Below are 20245 nucleotides of genomic sequence, written 5' to 3'. Positions count from 1 at the left end.
CTGAGTCTTGGGAAGGGTTGTGTTCTTAGTTTGCTGATGATTGTTTTTGTGCTTGTTTTTTGTTCCATAGGTGTGTGCTGATGTCAGTGGTTTCTCTAAGCCTTGGATGGACTCTGTTGAGGGCCTTGAAGGACGGAGCAAGGAGCCATAGCAAAGAACGGAGCTCTTCAGCCATCTTTCCTGGTGTCAGGCTAACACTATTGCTCCTCAAGCTGTGTTGGCATTTGGGAGGTTCTGTGGGCTTGGGCTCACTTTGTTCTGGCTCTCACTTGTTTTTCTCTTTGCCTTTTTTTCTTCAGTGCCTTTTTGTTCTTCTCTCATCTGTCTTTTTTTGTTCTCCTCTTTTGTGTCCATTTTTGTTCTCTTCTCTTGAGTCCCTTTTTGCTCTTCTTGTTGTCTTTTGGACCTTTATTTCCCTGCCCCCCTTTGCCTTCATTTTTTGGTATCTTTTTTCTATTCTTTTTCAGTTTTCTGTGTCTTTTTCTACTTTTCCAATTTCCCAGCCCATTTCCTTTGCTTTTTTTCTTTTTCCCTTTAGGACTCTTCCATTTCCCCTTCTTTCTAAGTCTTTTTCTTGGTCGTGCTTGAAGTCTTCTTTTCTTTTCATTTTTTCTATTCTAATTTTAATTTTTTCCTTAGCTGTTTATCTTAAACATCTGTACTTTGTTTCCTTGCTGGACCTATGGGAACTGTTAGGTGCGGGCCTAACGCAGTGATGGAGCGCCGGGTGGCGGTGTGGACAGCCCGGGGAGTACCCAGGAGGATTGGGTGTGCTGAGCCTTGCAAAGGGCTGAGTTGTTGTTGTTTCTTTGCTTGGTTCTGACCTGTTTGTTTTCGGTTCAGTGTTGAGCAGAAGAGTTTGGACACCAGCATTTCTTCCAAGCGATGTGATGACTCTGCTGAGGCTCTTGGTGGACACAGCAGGAACCCACAGTCAAAGCTGGAAACCAACATCCACAAGTGATCTTGTCGGGCAAGATCTATTGCTCCCAGAGAGTGTTTTTGATCTTCTGGTTCTGATTGGTGTCAGTTTGTACTCATGCTCACTGGGCTTTCTAAGGGTGTTCCCCTTCCTTGACACCACATTTCCCATCCTCCATTTCCAAGCAGGAGCTCCCCTTGGCCTTCGTGTCTCGCTCTGGCCAGGCAGATGTGGTGTGCCAACGGATCAAAGCCTTCAGAATCCAACCAAAGTAAATGAGGAGAGAGGCTGCCCTGGGTGAGACAGGAGAAGTGCCCCTTGAAGCGGGGGACGCCCCACTGGTGCTGCCTCTCACATCCACCGGCAGCGCGTTCCTTCTCTCTCCTTGCCGCCCGGCGCTTTGCCGTCTCCCAGGGCTCGCCAAGTCCAAATGTTCCCTGATGGAGTCCAACTCCGGCTTGGCCAACACTCACCCGGTCTGTCCCCACACCAGCTGGCTTAGGGCTCCCCAGTTCTGATGGGATCTCAGTGCCTTCTGTCGCTCCCAATCAGCTTGCCTCTGCTCTTTGCTTTTTGGCTTCCAGAGTGTTTGGTACAGTTATGGAGTGTTTCTCTTCTCTCTTTCCTTGTCCTCCATGTTGCCCGTTGGCGCCTCGGTCGATTTCCAGTGACCCAACCGCAGACTGCTGTGTGTTGACCAAGGGTGATGCCAGAAGAAGAGGTGGGCTCCAAAAGAGGCTGCTGGTGAGAGCTGTGCATGACCTGGTGCTCCTCAAATGACCCCTACTCCTCCCTTCCCCACAGTATTCAGTATCTCCTGTGAGGTTTTTGTCTTTCCTTCCAAGATTGCAGTCTCCGCCATCAGATACCTTTTTCATTCCTAATCTCTATGGCTTGCAGCGTTGGACTTCCCTGGACAGTTGGAAAGGGGTGAGTGATTCATTCATCCTTACCAGAAGGTGATCTCTGCTGGTCTTGTCTTGTTTCCAACAGGTGGCAGTGGAGTTTTACATCCCTCCCGAGCGGTGCAAGGACTCTGCTGAGGCTCTTGGGGAACACAGCAGGAACCCACAGCCAGAGATGGACGCCAGGATCCGCTCCTTCCTGTGTCTGGCAAGCTCTGTTGACCACTGAGGTCATTCCCACGCTTGCAGTGGTCCTATGGACTTGGTGTCGGTTGTCCCTTGTGCTCACCATGCTGTCACCGGGTGTTCTTCCTTTGCCCATCTGTAGGGCTCCCCTGTTCTGGTGGAATCTCAGTGTCTTCTGTTGATCCCAGGGTACTTTGATTTGTTCTTTTCTTTTCAGGTTCTGTACCATTTTATGCTTTTATGCTGTGTTTTTCTTCCTTCCTTTTGTTTTACAGGCTGAAAATGGACGCCTGATGGTATCTATGATGCCCCAAATGCAATCTTGTAAGGTTTGGCCAAGTGTGGTGGGAAAGGAAGAGGTAAGCTCCTGAGCAGACTTCTGGTGAGGGCTGTGTATGATTTGGGTTTTTCTGAGACGCCCCCTACTCCTCCCTACCCCATTTTGTTCACTGCCATGTGTGAAGCTTTCTTTTTTCCTTCTAGGATTGCAGAGACGACCACCGGGTGCCATTTGCACTTCCTGACCTCCCTGGGTGGTAGCGTTGGAAGTGCCTGGACCCTTGGAAAGGGCTAAGTGATTCCTTCATTATTACCTGAATGCAGTTTGTGTTCAACAGGTGTCGGTGGAGAACTGCGCCCTTTTGATGGGCGCAAAGAGTGTATTGTGACTCTAGGTGGGCAAAACAGGAACGCAGAGCCAGAGATGGACACCAAGATGCATTCCTTCCTCTGTCTGGCAAGCTTTCTTGACCCTGAGGTGGCTCCCACGCTTGCAGAGGGCCTTTGGGCTTGGTGTCGGTTGTCCCTTGTGCTCACTGGGCTTTCCAAGGGTGTTCCTCTTACTTGACACCACCTTTCCCATTCTCCATTTCCAAGCAGGAGCTCCACTTGGCCTCCGCATCTCGCTCTGGCCAGGCAGATGTGGTGTGCCAACGGATCAGAGCCTTCAGAATCCAACCAAAGCAAATGAGGAGAGAGGCTGCCCTGGGTGAGACAGGAGAAGTGCCCCTTGAAGCGGGGGACGCCCCACTGGTGCTGCCTCTCACATCCACCGGCAGCGCGTTCCTTCTCTCTCCTTGCCGCCCGGCGCTTTGCCGTCTCCCAGGGCTCGCCAAGTCCAAATGTTCCCTAATGGAGTCCAACTCCAGCTTCACCAGCACTCACCCGGTCTGTCCCCGCACCAGCTGGCTTAGGGCTCCCCAGTTCTGATGGGACCTCAGTGCCTTCTGTCGCTCCCAGTCAGCATGGCTTTGCTCTTTGCTTTTTGGCTTCCAGAGCGTTTGGTAAAGGTTATGGAGTGTTTCTCTTGTCTCTCTCTCTCTCCTTGTCTTCCATGTTGCCCGTTGGTGCCTCGGTGGAGTTCCAGTGACCCAACTGCAGGCTGCTGTGCATTGACCAAGGGTGATGCCAAGAGAAGAGGTGGGCTCCAAAAGAGGCTGCGGGTGAGTGCTGTGCATTACTTTAGGTTCTTAGAATGACTTGTGTTCCTTCCTAACCCGTGTTGTTCAGTACAATTATTGAGCGTTTTGATTGTAGGATAGGAGACTCTGCTGTCAGATGTCGTTGCCTGTCCATCCCTCCCGAGCTTGCAGAGTTGGATGTTACCTCAGCATTGGATAAGGGGTAAGTGATTCCTGCATCCTTACCAGAAGGTAATCTCTACTCGTCTTGTGCTGTGTGGAACAGGTTGCAGTGGAGAAGTGCAGTTGTCCGGGGCGCTGTAAGGACTCTGCTGAGGCTCTTGGTGGACACAGCAGGAACCCACAGCCAGAGATGGATGCCAAGATCCACTCCTTCCTATGTCTGGCAAGCTCTGTTGTCTCCTGAGGTTGTTCCCACGCTTGCAGAGGTACTATGGGCTTGGTGTAGGTTTTCGCTTGTGCTCACGTTGCTGTCACCGGGTGTTGTTCCTTTGCCCGTCATAGGGCTCCCCTGTTCTGGTGGGATCTCAGTGCCTCTCACTGTTCTGACAGAACATGGGTTTCTTCGCTTGTTTTCAGATTCAGTATGATTTACAGCTGTTATGTGATGTTTGCCTTAGTGTTGGTGGTGGTGGTGGTGTTGTTTTTTCAGGCTGCCAATTGATCCCTCTTTGGTCTTCAATAAACCAAATTCAGTCTGGTAAGATTTGACCAAGTGAGATGGAAAATGACATGGTAGACTCCAAAATAGCCTTGAGGTGGGTGTTTCCTATGACTTGGGGTTTCTAGCACGTCCTCTGTTTTTCTGTAACCCATGTGCTTCAGTACCTAATATGAAGGTTTCTTCTTTCCTTCTAGTATTGGAGACTTATCCACCACATGGTGATGCCTTTCCTGACCTCCTTGATTGCAGTGTGGGATGTGCCCTGATCCTTGGAAAGGGGTGAGTGATTCCTGCATCCTTACCTGAAGGTGATCTCTGCTTGTCTTGTCTTGAGTCCAGCAGGTGGAAGTGGAATGTTGTGACCCTGCTGAGGAGTGCAAGGACTGTATTGAGGCTCTTGGTGGACACAGCAGGAACCCACACCCATAGATGGATGCCAAGATCTGCTCCTTCCTGTGTCTGGCAAACTCTGTCGACCCTGAGATGATTCCCACGCTTGCAGAGGGCCTATGGGCTTGGTGTCTGTTGTCCCTTGTGCTCACTGGGCTTTCCAAGGGCGTTCCCCTTCCTTGACACCACCTTTCCCACCCTCCATTTCCAAGCAGGAGCTCCACTTGGCCTCCGCGTCTCGCTCTGGCCAGGCAGATGTGGTGTGCCAACGGATCAAAGCCTTCATTATCCAACCAAAGGAAATGAGGAGAGAGGCTGCCCTGGGTGAGACAGGAGAAGTGCCCCTTGAAGCGGGGGACGCCCCACTGGTGCTGCCTCTCACATCCACCGGCAGCGCGTTCCTTCTCTCTCCTTGCCGCCCGGCGCTTTGCCGTCTCCCAGGGCTCGCCAAGTCCAAATGTCCCCTGATGGAGTCCAACTCCAGCTTGACCAGCTCTCACCTGGTCTGTCCCCGCACCAGCTGGCTTAGGGCTCCCCAGTACTGATGGGACCTCAGTGCCTTCTGTCACTCCCGATCAGCTTGCCTCTGCTCTTTGATTTTTGGCTTCCCGAGCATTTGCTACAGTTATGGAGTGTTTCTCTTCTCTCTTTCCTTGTCCTCCATGTTGCCCGTTGGCGCCTCGGTCGATTTCCAGTGACCCAACCGCAGACTGCTGTGTGTTGACCAAGGGTGATGCCAGAAGAAGAGGTGGGCTCCAAAAGAGGCTGCTGGTGAGTGCTGTGCATGACCTGGTGCTCCTCAAATGACCCCTTTTTCTCTCTTCCCCACAGTATTCAGTATCTCCTGTGAGGGTTTCTTCTTTCCTTCCAGGATTGGAGTCTCCACCGCCACATGGTTCTGTCATTCCTGATATCCCCACTTTGCAGCGTTGGACCTCCCTGGACACTTGGAAAGGGGTGAGTGATTCATTCATCCTTACCAGAAGGTGATCTCTGCTGGTCTTGTCTTGTTTCCAACAGGTGGCAGTGGAGATTTACATCCCTCCCGAGCGGTGCAAGGACTCTGCTGAGGCTCTTGGTGGACACAGCAGGAACCCACAGCCAGAGATGGACGCCAGGATCCACTCTTTCCTGTGTCTGGCAAGCTCTGTTGTATACTGCGGTCGTTCCCACGCTTGCAGTGGTCCTATGGGCTTGGTGTCGGTTGTCCCTTGTGCTCACCATGCTGTCACCGGGTGTTCTTCCTTTGCCCATCTGTAGGGCTCCCCAGTTCTGGTGGGATCTCAGTGTCTTCTGTTGATCCCAGGGTACTTTGATTTGTTCTTTTCTTTTCAGGTTCTGTACCATTTTATGCTTTTATGCTGTGTTTTTCTTCCTTCCTTTTGTTTTACAGGCTGAAAATGGACGCCTGATGGTATCTATGATGCCCCAAATGCAGTCTCGTAAGGCTTGGCCAAGTGTGGTGGGAAAGGAAGAGGTAAGCTCCTGAGCAGACTTCTGGTGAGGGCTGTGTATGATTTGGGTTTTTCTGAGACGCCCCCTACTCCTCCCTACCCCATTTTGTTCACTGCCATGTGTGAAGCTTTCTTTTTTCCTTCTAGGATTGGGGACGCCAGCTCTAGATGCCAATGCACACTGTGACATCCCTGGGTGGCAGCGTTGGAAGTGCCTGGACCCTTGGAAAGGGCTAAGTGATTGATTTGTTGTTATTTGAATGTAGTTTGTGTTCAACAGGTGATGGTGGGGAACTGTGGCCTTTTGATCAGCGCAAAGAGTGTATTGTGACTCTAGGTGGGCAAAACAGGAATGCAGAGCCATAAGTCGATGCCATGATGCCCTCCTTTCTCTGTTTGGCAAGCTCTGTTGACCTTGAGGTGGCTCCCACGCTTGCAGAGGGCCTTTGGGCTTGGTGTCCGTTGTCCCTTGTGCTCACTGGGCTTTCCAAGGGTGTTCCTCTTACTTGACACCACCTTTCCCACTCTCTATTTCCAAGCAGGAGCTCCCCTTGGCCTCCGCGTCTCGCTCTGGCCAGGCAGATGTGGTGTGCCAACGGATCAAAGCCTTCAGAATCCAACCAAAGGAAATGAGGAGAGAGGCTGCCCTGGGTGAGACAGGAGAAGTGCCCCTTGAAGCGGGGGACGCCCCGCTCGCGCTGCCTCTCACATCCACCGGCAGCGCGTTCCTTCTCTCTCCTTGCCGCCCGGCGCTTTGCCGTCTCCCAGGGCTCGCCAAGTCCAAATGTTCCCTGATGGAGTCCAACTCCGGCTTGGCCAACACTCACCCGGTCTGTCCCCACACCAGCTGGCTTAGGGCTCCCCAGTTCTGATGGGACCTCAGTGCCTTCTGTCGCTCCCAGTCAGCATGGCTTTGCTCTTTGCTTTTTGGCTTCCAGAGCGTTTGGTACAGTTATGGAGTGTTTCTCTTCTCTCTCTCCTTGTCTTCCATGTTGCCCATTGGCGCCTCGGTCGATTTCCAGTGACCCAACCGCAGACTGCTGTGCGTTGACCAAGGGTGATGCCAAGAGAAGAGGTGGGCTCCAAAAGAGGCTGCTGGTGAGTGCTGTGCATGACTTCAGGTTCTTAGAATGACTTGTGTTCCTTCCTAACCCGTGTTGTTCAGTACAATTATTGAGCGTTTTGATTGTAGGATAGGAGACTCTGCTGTCAGATGTCGTTGCCTGTCCATCCCTCCCGAGCTTGCAGAGTTGGATGTTACCTCAGCATTGGATAAGGGGTAAGTGATTCCTGCATCCTTACCAGAAGGTAATCTCTACTCGTCTTGTGCTGTGTGGAACAGGTTGCAGTGGAGAAGTGCAGTTGTCCGGGGCGCTGTAAGGACTCTGCTGAGGCTCTTGGTGGACACAGCAGGAACCCACAGCCAGAGATGGATGCCAAGATCCACTCCTTCCTATGTCTGGCAAGCTCTGTTGTCTCCTGAGGTTGTTCCCACGCTTGCAGAGGTACTATGGGCTTGGTGTAGGTTTTCGCTTGTGCTCACGTTGCTGTCACCGGGTGTTGTTCCTTTGCCCGTCATAGGGCTCCCCTGTTCTGGTGGGATCTCAGTGCCTCTCACTGTTCTGACAGAACATGGGTTTCTTCGCTTGTTTTCAGATTCAGTATGATTTACAGCTGTTATGTGATGTTTGCCTTAGTGTTGGTGGTGGTGGTGGTGTTGTTTTTTCAGGCTGCCAATTGATCCCTCTTTGGTCTTCAATAAACCAAATTCAGTCTGGTAAGATTTGACCAAGTGAGATGGAAAATGACATGGTAGACTCCAAAATAGCCTTGAGGTGGGTGTTTCCTATGACTTGGGGTTTCTAGCACGTCCTCTGTTTTTCTGTAACCCATGTGCTTCAGTACCTAATATGAAGGTTTCTTCTTTCCTTCTAGTATTGGAGACTTATCCACCACATGGTGATGCCTTTCCTGACCTCCTTGATTGCAGTGTGGGATGTGCCCTGATCCTTGGAAAGGGGTGAGTGATTCCTGCATCCTTACCTGAAGGTGATCTCTGCTTGTCTTGTCTTGAGTCCAGCAGGTGGAAGTGGAATGTTGTGACCCTGCTGAGGAGTGCAAGGACTGTATTGAGGCTCTTGGTGGACACAGCAGGAACCCACACCCATAGATGGATGCCAAGATCTGCTCCTTCCTGTGTCTGGCAAACTCTGTCGACCCTGAGATGATTCCCACGCTTGCAGAGGGCCTATGGGCTTGGTGTCTGTTGTCCCTTGTGCTCACTGGGCTTTCCAAGGGCGTTCCCCTTCCTTGACACCACCTTTCCCACCCTCCATTTCCAAGCAGGAGCTCCACTTGGCCTCCGCGTCTCGCTCTGGCCAGGCAGATGTGGTGTGCCAACGGATCAAAGCCTTCATTATCCAACCAAAGGAAATGAGGAGAGAGGCTGCCCTGGGTGAGACAGGAGAAGTGCCCCTTGAAGCGGGGGACGCCCCACTGGTGCTGCCTCTCACATCCACCGGCAGCGCGTTCCTTCTCTCTCCTTGCCGCCCGGCGCTTTGCCGTCTCCCAGGGCTCGCCAAGTCCAAATGTCCCCTGATGGAGTCCAACTCCAGCTTGACCAGCTCTCACCTGGTCTGTCCCCGCACCAGCTGGCTTAGGGCTCCCCAGTACTGATGGGACCTCAGTGCCTTCTGTCACTCCCGATCAGCTTGCCTCTGCTCTTTGATTTTTGGCTTCCCGAGCATTTGCTACAGTTATGGAGTGTTTCTCTTCTCTCTTTCCTTGTCCTCCATGTTGCCCGTTGGCGCCTCGGTCGATTTCCAGTGACCCAACCGCAGACTGCTGTGTGTTGACCAAGGGTGATGCCAGAAGAAGAGGTGGGCTCCAAAAGAGGCTGCTGGTGAGTGCTGTGCATGACCTGGTGCTCCTCAAATGACCCCTTTTTCTCTCTTCCCCACAGTATTCAGTATCTCCTGTGAGGGTTTCTTCTTTCCTTCCAGGATTGGAGTCTCCACCGCCACATGGTTCTGTCATTCCTGATATCCCCACTTTGCAGCGTTGGACCTCCCTGGACACTTGGAAAGGGGTGAGTGATTCATTCATCCTTACCAGAAGGTGATCTCTGCTGGTCTTGTCTTGTTTCCAACAGGTGGCAGTGGAGATTTACATCCCTCCCGAGCGGTGCAAGGACTCTGCTGAGGCTCTTGGTGGACACAGCAGGAACCCACAGCCAGAGATGGACGCCAGGATCCACTCTTTCCTGTGTCTGGCAAGCTCTGTTGTATACTGCGGTCGTTCCCACGCTTGCAGTGGTCCTATGGGCTTGGTGTCGGTTGTCCCTTGTGCTCACCATGCTGTCACCGGGTGTTCTTCCTTTGCCCATCTGTAGGGCTCCCCAGTTCTGGTGGGATCTCAGTGTCTTCTGTTGATCCCAGGGTACTTTGATTTGTTCTTTTCTTTTCAGGTTCTGTACCATTTTATGCTTTTATGCTGTGTTTTTCTTCCTTCCTTTTGTTTTACAGGCTGAAAATGGACGCCTGATGGTATCTATGATGCCCCAAATGCAGTCTCGTAAGGCTTGGCCAAGTGTGGTGGGAAAGGAAGAGGTAAGCTCCTGAGCAGACTTCTGGTGAGGGCTGTGTATGATTTGGGTTTTTCTGAGACGCCCCCTACTCCTCCCTACCCCATTTTGTTCACTGCCATGTGTGAAGCTTTCTTTTTTCCTTCTAGGATTGGGGACGCCAGCTCTAGATGCCAATGCACACTGTGACATCCCTGGGTGGCAGCGTTGGAAGTGCCTGGACCCTTGGAAAGGGCTAAGTGATTGATTTGTTGTTATTTGAATGTAGTTTGTGTTCAACAGGTGATGGTGGGGAACTGTGGCCTTTTGATCAGCGCAAAGAGTGTATTGTGACTCTAGGTGGGCAAAACAGGAATGCAGAGCCATAAGTCGATGCCATGATGCCCTCCTTTCTCTGTTTGGCAAGCTCTGTTGACCTTGAGGTGGCTCCCACGCTTGCAGAGGGCCTATGGGCTTGGTGTCCGTTGTCCCTTGTGCTCACTGGGCTTTCCAAGGGTGTTCCTCTTACTTGACACCACCTTTCCCACTCTCTATTTCCAAGCAGGAGCTCCCCTTGGCCTCCGCGTCTCGCTCTGGCCAGGCAGATGTGGTGTGCCAACGGATCAAAGCCTTCAGAATCCAACCAAAGGAAATGAGGAGAGAGGCTGCCCTGGGTGAGACAGGAGAAGTGCCCCTTGAAGCGGGGGACGCCCCGCTCGCGCTGCCTCTCACATCCACCGGCAGCGCGTTCCTTCTCTCTCCTTGCCGCCCGGCGCTTTGCCGTCTCCCAGGGCTCGCCAAGTCCAAATGTTCCCTGATGGAGTCCAACTCCGGCTTGGCCAACACTCACCCGGTCTGTCCCCACACCAGCTGGCTTAGGGCTCCCCAGTTCTGATGGGACCTCAGTGCCTTCTGTCGCTCCCAGTCAGCATGGCTTTGCTCTTTGCTTTTTGGCTTCCAGAGCGTTTGGTACAGTTATGGAGTGTTTCTCTTCTCTCTCTCCTTGTCTTCCATGTTGCCCATTGGCGCCTCGGTCGATTTCCAGTGACCCAACCGCAGACTGCTGTGCGTTGACCAAGGGTGATGCCAAGAGAAGAGGTGGGCTCCAAAAGAGGCTGCTGGTGAGTGCTGTGCATGACTTCAGGTTCTTAGAATGACTTGTGTTCCTTCCTAACCCGTGTTGTTCAGTACAATTATTGAGCGTTTTGATTGTAGGATAGGAGACTCTGCTGTCAGATGTCGTTGCCTGTCCATCCCTCCCGAGCTTGCAGAGTTGGATGTTACCTCAGCATTGGATAAGGGGTAAGTGATTCCTGCATCCTTACCAGAAGGTAATCTCTACTCGTCTTGTGCTGTGTGGAACAGGTTGCAGTGGAGAAGTGCAGTTGTCCGGGGCGCTGTAAGGACTCTGCTGAGGCTCTTGGTGGACACAGCAGGAACCCACAGCCAGAGATGGATGCCAAGATCCACTCCTTCCTATGTCTGGCAAGCTCTGTTGTCTCCTGAGGTTGTTCCCACGCTTGCAGAGGTACTATGGGCTTGGTGTAGGTTTTCGCTTGTGCTCACGTTGCTGTCACCGGGTGTTGTTCCTTTGCCCGTCATAGGGCTCCCCTGTTCTGGTGGGATCTCAGTGCCTCTCACTGTTCTGACAGAACATGGGTTTCTTCGCTTGTTTTCAGATTCAGTATGATTTACAGCTGTTATGTGATGTTTGCCTTAGTGTTGGTGGTGGTGGTGGTGTTGTTTTTTCAGGCTGCCAATTGATCCCTCTTTGGTCTTCAATAAACCAAATTCAGTCTGGTAAGATTTGACCAAGTGAGATGGAAAATGACATGGTAGACTCCAAAATAGCCTTGAGGTGGGTGTTTCCTATGACTTGGGGTTTCTAGCACGTCCTCTGTTTTTCTGTAACCCATGTGCTTCAGTACCTAATATGAAGGTTTCTTCTTTCCTTCTAGTATTGGAGACTTATCCACCACATGGTGATGCCTTTCCTGACCTCCTTGATTGCAGTGTGGGATGTGCCCTGATCCTTGGAAAGGGGTGAGTGATTCCTGCATCCTTACCTGAAGGTGATCTCTGCTTGTCTTGTCTTGAGTCCAGCAGGTGGAAGTGGAATGTTGTGACCCTGCTGAGGAGTGCAAGGACTGTATTGAGGCTCTTGGTGGACACAGCAGGAACCCACACCCATAGATGGATGCCAAGATCTGCTCCTTCCTGTGTCTGGCAAACTCTGTCGACCCTGAGATGATTCCCACGCTTGCAGAGGGCCTATGGGCTTGGTGTCTGTTGTCCCTTGTGCTCACTGGGCTTTCCAAGGGCGTTCCCCTTCCTTGACACCACCTTTCCCACCCTCCATTTCCAAGCAGGAGCTCCACTTGGCCTCCGCGTCTCGCTCTGGCCAGGCAGATGTGGTGTGCCAACGGATCAAAGCCTTCATTATCCAACCAAAGGAAATGAGGAGAGAGGCTGCCCTGGGTGAGACAGGAGAAGTGCCCCTTGAAGCGGGGGACGCCCCACTGGTGCTGCCTCTCACATCCACCGGCAGCGCGTTCCTTCTCTCTCCTTGCCGCCCGGCGCTTTGCCGTCTCCCAGGGCTCGCCAAGTCCAAATGTCCCCTGATGGAGTCCAACTCCAGCTTGACCAGCTCTCACCTGGTCTGTCCCCGCACCAGCTGGCTTAGGGCTCCCCAGTACTGATGGGACCTCAGTGCCTTCTGTCACTCCCGATCAGCTTGCCTCTGCTCTTTGATTTTTGGCTTCCCGAGCATTTGCTACAGTTATGGAGTGTTTCTCTTCTCTCTTTCCTTGTCCTCCATGTTGCCCGTTGGCGCCTCGGTCGATTTCCAGTGACCCAACCGCAGACTGCTGTGTGTTGACCAAGGGTGATGCCAGAAGAAGAGGTGGGCTCCAAAAGAGGCTGCTGGTGAGTGCTGTGCATGACCTGGTGCTCCTCAAATGACCCCTTTTTCTCTCTTCCCCACAGTATTCAGTATCTCCTGTGAGGGTTTCTTCTTTCCTTCCAGGATTGGAGTCTCCACCGCCACATGGTTCTGTCATTCCTGATATCCCCACTTTGCAGCGTTGGACCTCCCTGGACACTTGGAAAGGGGTGAGTGATTCATTCATCCTTACCAGAAGGTGATCTCTGCTGGTCTTGTCTTGTTTCCAACAGGTGGCAGTGGAGATTTACATCCCTCCCGAGCGGTGCAAGGACTCTGCTGAGGCTCTTGGTGGACACAGCAGGAACCCACAGCCAGAGATGGACGCCAGGATCCACTCTTTCCTGTGTCTGGCAAGCTCTGTTGTATACTGCGGTCGTTCCCACGCTTGCAGTGGTCCTATGGGCTTGGTGTCGGTTGTCCCTTGTGCTCACCATGCTGTCACCGGGTGTTCTTCCTTTGCCCATCTGTAGGGCTCCCCAGTTCTGGTGGGATCTCAGTGTCTTCTGTTGATCCCAGGGTACTTTGATTTGTTCTTTTCTTTTCAGGTTCTGTACCATTTTATGCTTTTATGCTGTGTTTTTCTTCCTTCCTTTTGTTTTACAGGCTGAAAATGGACGCCTGATGGTATCTATGATGCCCCAAATGCAGTCTCGTAAGGCTTGGCCAAGTGTGGTGGGAAAGGAAGAGGTAAGCTCCTGAGCAGACTTCTGGTGAGGGCTGTGTATGATTTGGGTTTTTCTGAGACGCCCCCTACTCCTCCCTACCCCATTTTGTTCACTGCCATGTGTGAAGCTTTCTTTTTTCCTTCTAGGATTGGGGACGCCAGCTCTAGATGCCAATGCACACTGTGACATCCCTGGGTGGCAGCGTTGGAAGTGCCTGGACCCTTGGAAAGGGCTAAGTGATTGATTTGTTGTTATTTGAATGTAGTTTGTGTTCAACAGGTGATGGTGGGGAACTGTGGCCTTTTGATCAGCGCAAAGAGTGTATTGTGACTCTAGGTGGGCAAAACAGGAATGCAGAGCCATAAGTCGATGCCATGATGCCCTCCTTTCTCTGTTTGGCAAGCTCTGTTGACCTTGAGGTGGCTCCCACGCTTGCAGAGGGCCTATGGGCTTGGTGTCCGTTGTCCCTTGTGCTCACTGGGCTTTCCAAGGGTGTTCCTCTTACTTGACACCACCTTTCCCACTCTCTATTTCCAAGCAGGAGCTCCCCTTGGCCTCCGCGTCTCGCTCTGGCCAGGCAGATGTGGTGTGCCAACGGATCAAAGCCTTCAGAATCCAACCAAAGGAAATGAGGAGAGAGGCTGCCCTGGGTGAGACAGGAGAAGTGCCCCTTGAAGCGGGGGACGCCCCGCTCGCGCTGCCTCTCACATCCACCGGCAGCGCGTTCCTTCTCTCTCCTTGCCGCCCGGCGCTTTGCCGTCTCCCAGGGCTCGCCAAGTCCAAATGTTCCCTGATGGAGTCCAACTCCGGCTTGGCCAACACTCACCCGGTCTGTCCCCACACCAGCTGGCTTAGGGCTCCCCAGTTCTGATGGGACCTCAGTGCCTTCTGTCGCTCCCAGTCAGCATGGCTTTGCTCTTTGCTTTTTGGCTTCCAGAGCGTTTGGTACAGTTATGGAGTGTTTCTCTTCTCTCTCTCCTTGTCTTCCATGTTGCCCATTGGCGCCTCGGTCGATTTCCAGTGACCCAACCGCAGACTGCTGTGCGTTGACCAAGGGTGATGCCAAGAGAAGAGGTGGGCTCCAAAAGAGGCTGCTGGTGAGTGCTGTGCATGACTTCAGGTTCTTAGAATGACTTGTGTTCCTTCCTAACCCGTGTTGTTCAGTACAATTATTGAGCGTTTTGATTGTAGGATAGGAGACTCTGCTGTCAGATGTCGTTGCCTGTCCATCCCTCCCGAGCTTGCAGAGTTGGATGTTACCTCAGCATTGGATAAGGGGTAAGTGATTCCTGCATCCTTACCAGAAGGTAATCTCTACTCGTCTTGTGCTGTGTGGAACAGGTTGCAGTGGAGAAGTGCAGTTGTCCGGGGCGCTGTAAGGACTCTGCTGAGGCTCTTGGTGGACACAGCAGGAACCCACAGCCAGAGATGGATGCCAAGATCCACTCCTTCCTATGTCTGGCAAGCTCTGTTGTCTCCTGAGGTTGTTCCCACGCTTGCAGAGGTACTATGGGCTTGGTGTAGGTTTTCGCTTGTGCTCACGTTGCTGTCACCGGGTGTTGTTCCTTTGCCCGTCATAGGGCTCCCCTGTTCTGGTGGGATCTCAGTGCCTCTCACTGTTCTGACAGAACATGGGTTTCTTCGCTTGTTTTCAGATTCAGTATGATTTACAGCTGTTATGTGATGTTTGCCTTAGTGTTGGTGGTGGTGGTGGTGTTGTTTTTTCAGGCTGCCAATTGATCCCTCTTTGGTCTTCAATAAACCAAATTCAGTCTGGTAAGATTTGACCAAGTGAGATGGAAAATGACATGGTAGACTCCAAAATAGCCTTGAGGTGGGTGTTTCCTATGACTTGGGGTTTCTAGCACGTCCTCTGTTTTTCTGTAACCCATGTGCTTCAGTACCTAATATGAAGGTTTCTTCTTTCCTTCTAGTATTGGAGACTTATCCACCACATGGTGATGCCTTTCCTGACCTCCTTGATTGCAGTGTGGGATGTGCCCTGATCCTTGGAAAGGGGTGAGTGATTCCTGCATCCTTACCTGAAGGTGATCTCTGCTTGTCTTGTCTTGAGTCCAGCAGGTGGAAGTGGAATGTTGTGACCCTGCTGAGGAGTGCAAGGACTGTATTGAGGCTCTTGGTGGACACAGCAGGAACCCACACCCATAGATGGATGCCAAGATCTGCTCCTTCCTGTGTCTGGCAAACTCTGTCGACCCTGAGATGATTCCCACGCTTGCAGAGGGCCTATGGGCTTGGTGTCTGTTGTCCCTTGTGCTCACTGGGCTTTCCAAGGGCGTTCCCCTTCCTTGACACCACCTTTCCCACCCTCCATTTCCAAGCAGGAGCTCCACTTGGCCTCCGCGTCTCGCTCTGGCCAGGCAGATGTGGTGTGCCAACGGATCAGAGCCTTCAGAATCCAACCAAAGGAAATGAGGAGAGAGGCTGCCCTGGGTGAGACAGGAGAAGTACCCCTTGAAGCGGGGGACGCCCCACTGGTGCTGCCTCTCACATCCACCGGCAGCGCGTTCCTTCTCTCTCCTTGCCGCCCGGCACTTTGCCGTCTCCCAGGGCTCGCCAAGTCCAAATGTTCCCTGATGGAGTCCAACTCCAGCTTCACCAGCACTCACTCGGTCTGTCCCCACACCAGCTGGCTTAGAGCTCCCCGGTACTGATGGACGTCAGTGCCTTCTGTTGCTCCCTGTCAACATGGTTGTGTTCTTTCTCTTCAGGTTCAGTAATTAGTCTTCTTTTTATGCAGTGTTACTCTTCTCTGTTTTCCTGTGTTTCATGTTGCCTGTCAACGCCTCTTTGGAGATGCACTGAGTGAAATGTAAACTGATATTCTTTGAGCAAGTGTGATGGAAAATGAAGATGTAGGCTCCACTACAGCTATCGTGTGAGTGTCCTGTATGGGTTGTCTGGAATTACATCTATTTCATCCTAACCCATGTTGTTCAGTACCACATGTCCATGTTTCTTTTTTTCTTGTAGGATTGGAGACTCCACTACCGGATTCGATGGGGCTTGCAACTCTTCCTGTGTTTGTGCATTGGTTGTGCGTTGATGCTTGGAAAGGGATAAGTGATTACTCTGTGTGCCCTTTGGCCCAAATTCCAAATATTTCCCGATGTAGTCCAAGTCCAGCTTTTCCCACGCTTACGTTTGTCCTCACACTAAATTGGTTAGGGCTCTGAAGTAGTGATGGGTTGTCAGTGCTTTGGGTTGCTGACATGAAACTTTGGATTGGTTTTTCTTTCATGGCAGAACAGCATTTCTTGCCATCATGCGGAGTTTGTGTTTTTTGTTTTCGTGAGTCTCACACATTCAATACTAACTGAATGTTTGATAAGCCTGCAGAGGCAGATTTGGGGAATAGAAGTAGCGGTTCTGGGGAGTAGCGTCTGAGGCCTTGATGGGTTCTTACATGATATTTTTTCCAGGCGGTTATGTGGATATTACATTTCTTTCAGATCCACTGTCCTCGTCGAAGCGGGAAGGGCCATTTTGACTATTTGTCACCGCCCACCTGGCAATCTGAATTTAGGAGCTGCTTTCACGGATGCGTCGCTGCAGAGCAAAGAAGGCCTGAAAACTTCAGCGGACCTCTACCCCTAAGAGAGCTCTGAAACTTATGTTAAGAAAAGAAATTGCTTAATATTTTTCTGTCTTCTACAGTTCTAACTGTGGCTTTAGCTTGGCCAGAAAATAGGTATGTAAAGCTAATTGAAAATCTTGCTGAAGGTTTTAGTGTTTCAGACTTGGGTTTGTGTGGCTCTCCCGAGAAGTGTAGGAAGTGTGCCAATTTACGCAGCTGTTGCACTAAATTGGACAACACTGGATTATGTAACAAAGCAGATGGAAGACGATGGTGGAAATTGTAGATGTGTGCATGAAAATCAGGGTAAGGTTGTTTAGCTGACTTTTGTCATTATTATTAATACCTGGATCGTTTTTATAGACAGGAATTACGACAGTGCAAACCATATAAACTTTGGGTGCAGAAACTTGTCAGGCGTAGGGTGTTGTTGGGAATATGGCAATTTTGGGATGCTTACGAGATATAACGAGACGGCTCGATGGCAGCAAGGCAGGTACCGTGATCCTAGGGCCACTAGCAATACTGTGCGGTCTGGAGATAAAGATATCTTAGCTATAGCGGGCACGGGGACTGCATCAATGGAACATAGGCAGAAACGCTGTCAGCTCCCCTCTGGGTATCGGTGGATGTGTGGAAGTAGATACGTGTGTAAAATTCTCCCATTGAATTGGATTGGGACACGCACAGCAGGTTATCTGATGCCTCACACAAGTATCTACACTCGCATAGAGTCACCACGAGGATTTTTAAGAGCTATGCAGCTATACACTAAGAGAGGGAATACTCCAGTAGTTGAAAGGACTATGGGATTCCATAGTTCTGTTTGATGGGTACTTTCAGCTGTCAGAGTCACTGAACTGGAACAAGCAGTTGTGAAGGTATCAGTCACTATGGAAAGAGTTGAGAACCAAAGTTTAGAAGCCATCCACGGTCTTCAGACAGATCTCACGCTGTAGTAAGTCAGTCTTGCAGAATAGAATGGCCCTCGACCTTCTTCCCGCACAGGCATGAGGCGTCAGTATGATTATTAACTGAAGTCACTGCGCTTACGTGGACAGAAATGTACACATAGAGAGTGATTTATAGGCAATTAGGAGAGGCGTTTAAGAGCCACACCAAGTCTCCTTACGTGACCCTTCTGCTGGAATGGTGGATATGTGGAATAAGCTTTGTAACCGCTTCCTAACTTGGTGTGGCTAAAGTGACCAGTTGCAGTTGTACTGACGATCCTCGCTGTGATAACCTGCTTAGGCGCGAGGTGTTCTTTCTGTTGCTATTGAACAATGCTAGATGAGCGCTCCACCTAGAAGAGGTACCGTGTGAAATGTCAGGTAGAAACGGGGAAATAGTTCTGGAACACATTACTTGACAGTTGGGCACTGAAAGCAAAAGCCTTTGCATAACATACAGATAAGGGTGGATTGTATCAAGGAAAGTATAAATCTGGACCTCATAGCATGTGCCAACTTGGGAAGGAACACAGAATGCGGTGGAACGTGGTCCACGAGAACTAGGAAGATAAGGACACAAAGCTGACGACAGGATGGAAGGTCCACTGAAGGTCAGCGGAGTTGCACTTTGTAAGTGAATATGCAGCATAAGGAGGATAAGGAGGCAGAGCTGCCATTGCTGAGCCTAAGGAAGCGAAGTTGCCGTTGCGACACAATGCAAGCCCACCCTTCCGAAGCTGGAAGCTCTCAGCGAGGTATGCTGATCACCTTCATCCAACGCTGACCAGGGCACCGCGCCGCTTCTTTAGGACCATGGCAGTAGGGTGGGGCAATGTATTAATAATGTCTTGGAATGCCACCCATGTTTCTTGCAATGTAATTAACGTTTGTATGTTATGTTTTAAAAGATGTACCCATTGTTATCCTGGCTGCGTGAGTTAGGAGATTTCTCCTTGCATCTTATGTTGTAATAAAAATCACTGCTGAGTGTGTGTCAATGTTAGGATTTTGGTATGAACGCATGGCTTATGCCTGGCATTCTCCTATTGAGCGTTTGTGAATGAAGAAAGCTTCTATAGAGGGTGATTTAGGAAGACACCTGGATGACGTTGAAGGCTGCCAGATAGACCGTCACGATGCTCAAAGAACGGTACGGAGTAGAAGCGAGCCTGGAATAGAAGACTGGAAATGTTATGTATCTGTCTCAGAGAGCATAGGAGGGACACGGGGGTCTGTCTGTGTTTATCATCTTGTGTGTTACTGCTGAGCGTGCAGTATCTGCGGAACTAGCGTGGAGTCTGAATTGTGTCATCTTCGAAGCTGTTACGCTGGAAATATCCTCTGTGCTTTCTGGTATTGCTAATAAAGACTTCCTGCCTTAATGCTAACAGAAGCGTGCTGTTCGGTTTCTATCCAACCGTTTTTTGATTCACCTTAGTGCTCCGGAACCGAAATGTGGTGACAGACGGGTGGATGTTTGTGAGTACCCACACATAGCGTTGCATTTATTTTCTTCTGGTTGTCTTAAATCTAGATGTCCAGCTGTTGTAGAATGTCAAAGAGGTTTTTATTAGCTTCTGGCATCTCTGGTCATTTCTGCCTGCGTGCGTTGAGGGGAAAGATGGTCAGCAGGACGGATATTGCGAGCCATTTGCGGACGGCCCCCATAGCCAAGAAAAGGCAGAGGCCTTGTCAGGGTAACGGCCGCTCAGGTTAAAACCGGGACAAGTCCAATTCCACGGAGTTGTTTACATAGCAATGTGTTGAGCAGCAGCATTCTTGTTTCCTAGACGATGGCAGGGCAGTTTTTCCATTAGCCCCTTTTGTACCTATTGTTTTAGAAGTTTATCGCTTCCGTTGTCTTGACTGTCAGGGAAGGGGTGATAGTTCTCTCCTGTAGAAGTCATCTTTGGAAGGCAGATTGCCAAAGGGACATGGCAGTCAGTGAAACAGTCTGCAGCGGTGCCCGAGCCATTTGTTTTCCAGCAGGCCAAGGTAGTACGCCTTACAGCAAATCAGCTGGTCCTCGCAGCCAGGGCCCTTGCAGTCAGCTGGGCCACAGAACCAGGATGGGCAAACGGTTGTTTTTTAGAGTATTCTTTTTCCTTGAGAGGTATCCCAGGGCCAGAAAAGGTGCCTGTTTTTTTGGAAGGGTTGTGAGATACCAGACTTGCTGGTTGTAGGTGTCAGTGCTGGATTTATCATGTAGGTCCTGCCAGCATGGAGATTGCTATACTACTTTTTTTTTTCTTTTTTTTTTTTTTTTTTTTTTTTTTACAAGTATCACAGACTATCAGCAGCGTTCCTGGACTTCCTGACCTTGTTTTGTGCATTCACAATACTGAGTGGCCTAGGCCCTTATTCTTAACTAAAAATGCCTACGGTTTATGAGCAGGTTTGGATCCTTTTGCGGCCAAGCACGGTGCGGTGACCCACATCCTGCAAAATGCAGTAGGGAAAACGGTAGGGAGACGGGCCTAAAGGAAAAACAGCAGCAGCGTTTTGAGTAGCCGGAAGGTCATTTACTGAATACTGTATTGCAATGCAAGGTTACTGAACATGTTACAATACAATACTATCC

The 20245-nt window shown here is 50.8% G+C and overlaps 1 long non-coding RNA gene across 50 annotated transcripts; it reads left to right on the top strand.

Moving 5' to 3' along the window:
- The first annotated feature begins 529 nt into the window (after positions 1-529).
- On the top strand, positions 530-19052 carry LOC101750268. 50 transcript variants are annotated; one of them, XR_005842555.2, is made up of 23 exons: positions 2696-3455; positions 3550-3862; positions 4087-4192; positions 4293-5259; positions 5360-5965; positions 6090-6279; positions 6485-6593; positions 6965-7040; positions 7135-7447; positions 7672-7777; positions 7878-8844; positions 8945-9550; positions 9675-10625; positions 10720-11032; positions 11257-11362; positions 11463-12429; positions 12530-13135; positions 13260-14210; positions 14305-14617; positions 14842-14947; positions 15048-16012; positions 16108-16171; positions 16587-19052. It is a non-coding gene; the product is annotated as an uncharacterized LOC101750268 (long non-coding RNA). The 50 variants fall into 50 exon arrangements; XR_005842548.2 differs by having other exon boundaries at positions 6090-6362; XR_005842554.2 differs by having other exon boundaries at positions 6090-7040; positions 9675-9864; positions 10070-10178; positions 10550-10625.
- Positions 19053-20245: the final 1193 nt, after the last annotated feature.

This window comes from Gallus gallus, chromosome W (assembly GCF_016699485.2).
Source record: "Gallus gallus isolate bGalGal1 chromosome W, bGalGal1.mat.broiler.GRCg7b, whole genome shotgun sequence".
Classification (NCBI taxonomy): Eukaryota; Metazoa; Chordata; class Aves; order Galliformes; family Phasianidae; genus Gallus; species Gallus gallus.
This window is presented reverse-complemented; position numbering and strand designations above follow the sequence as displayed.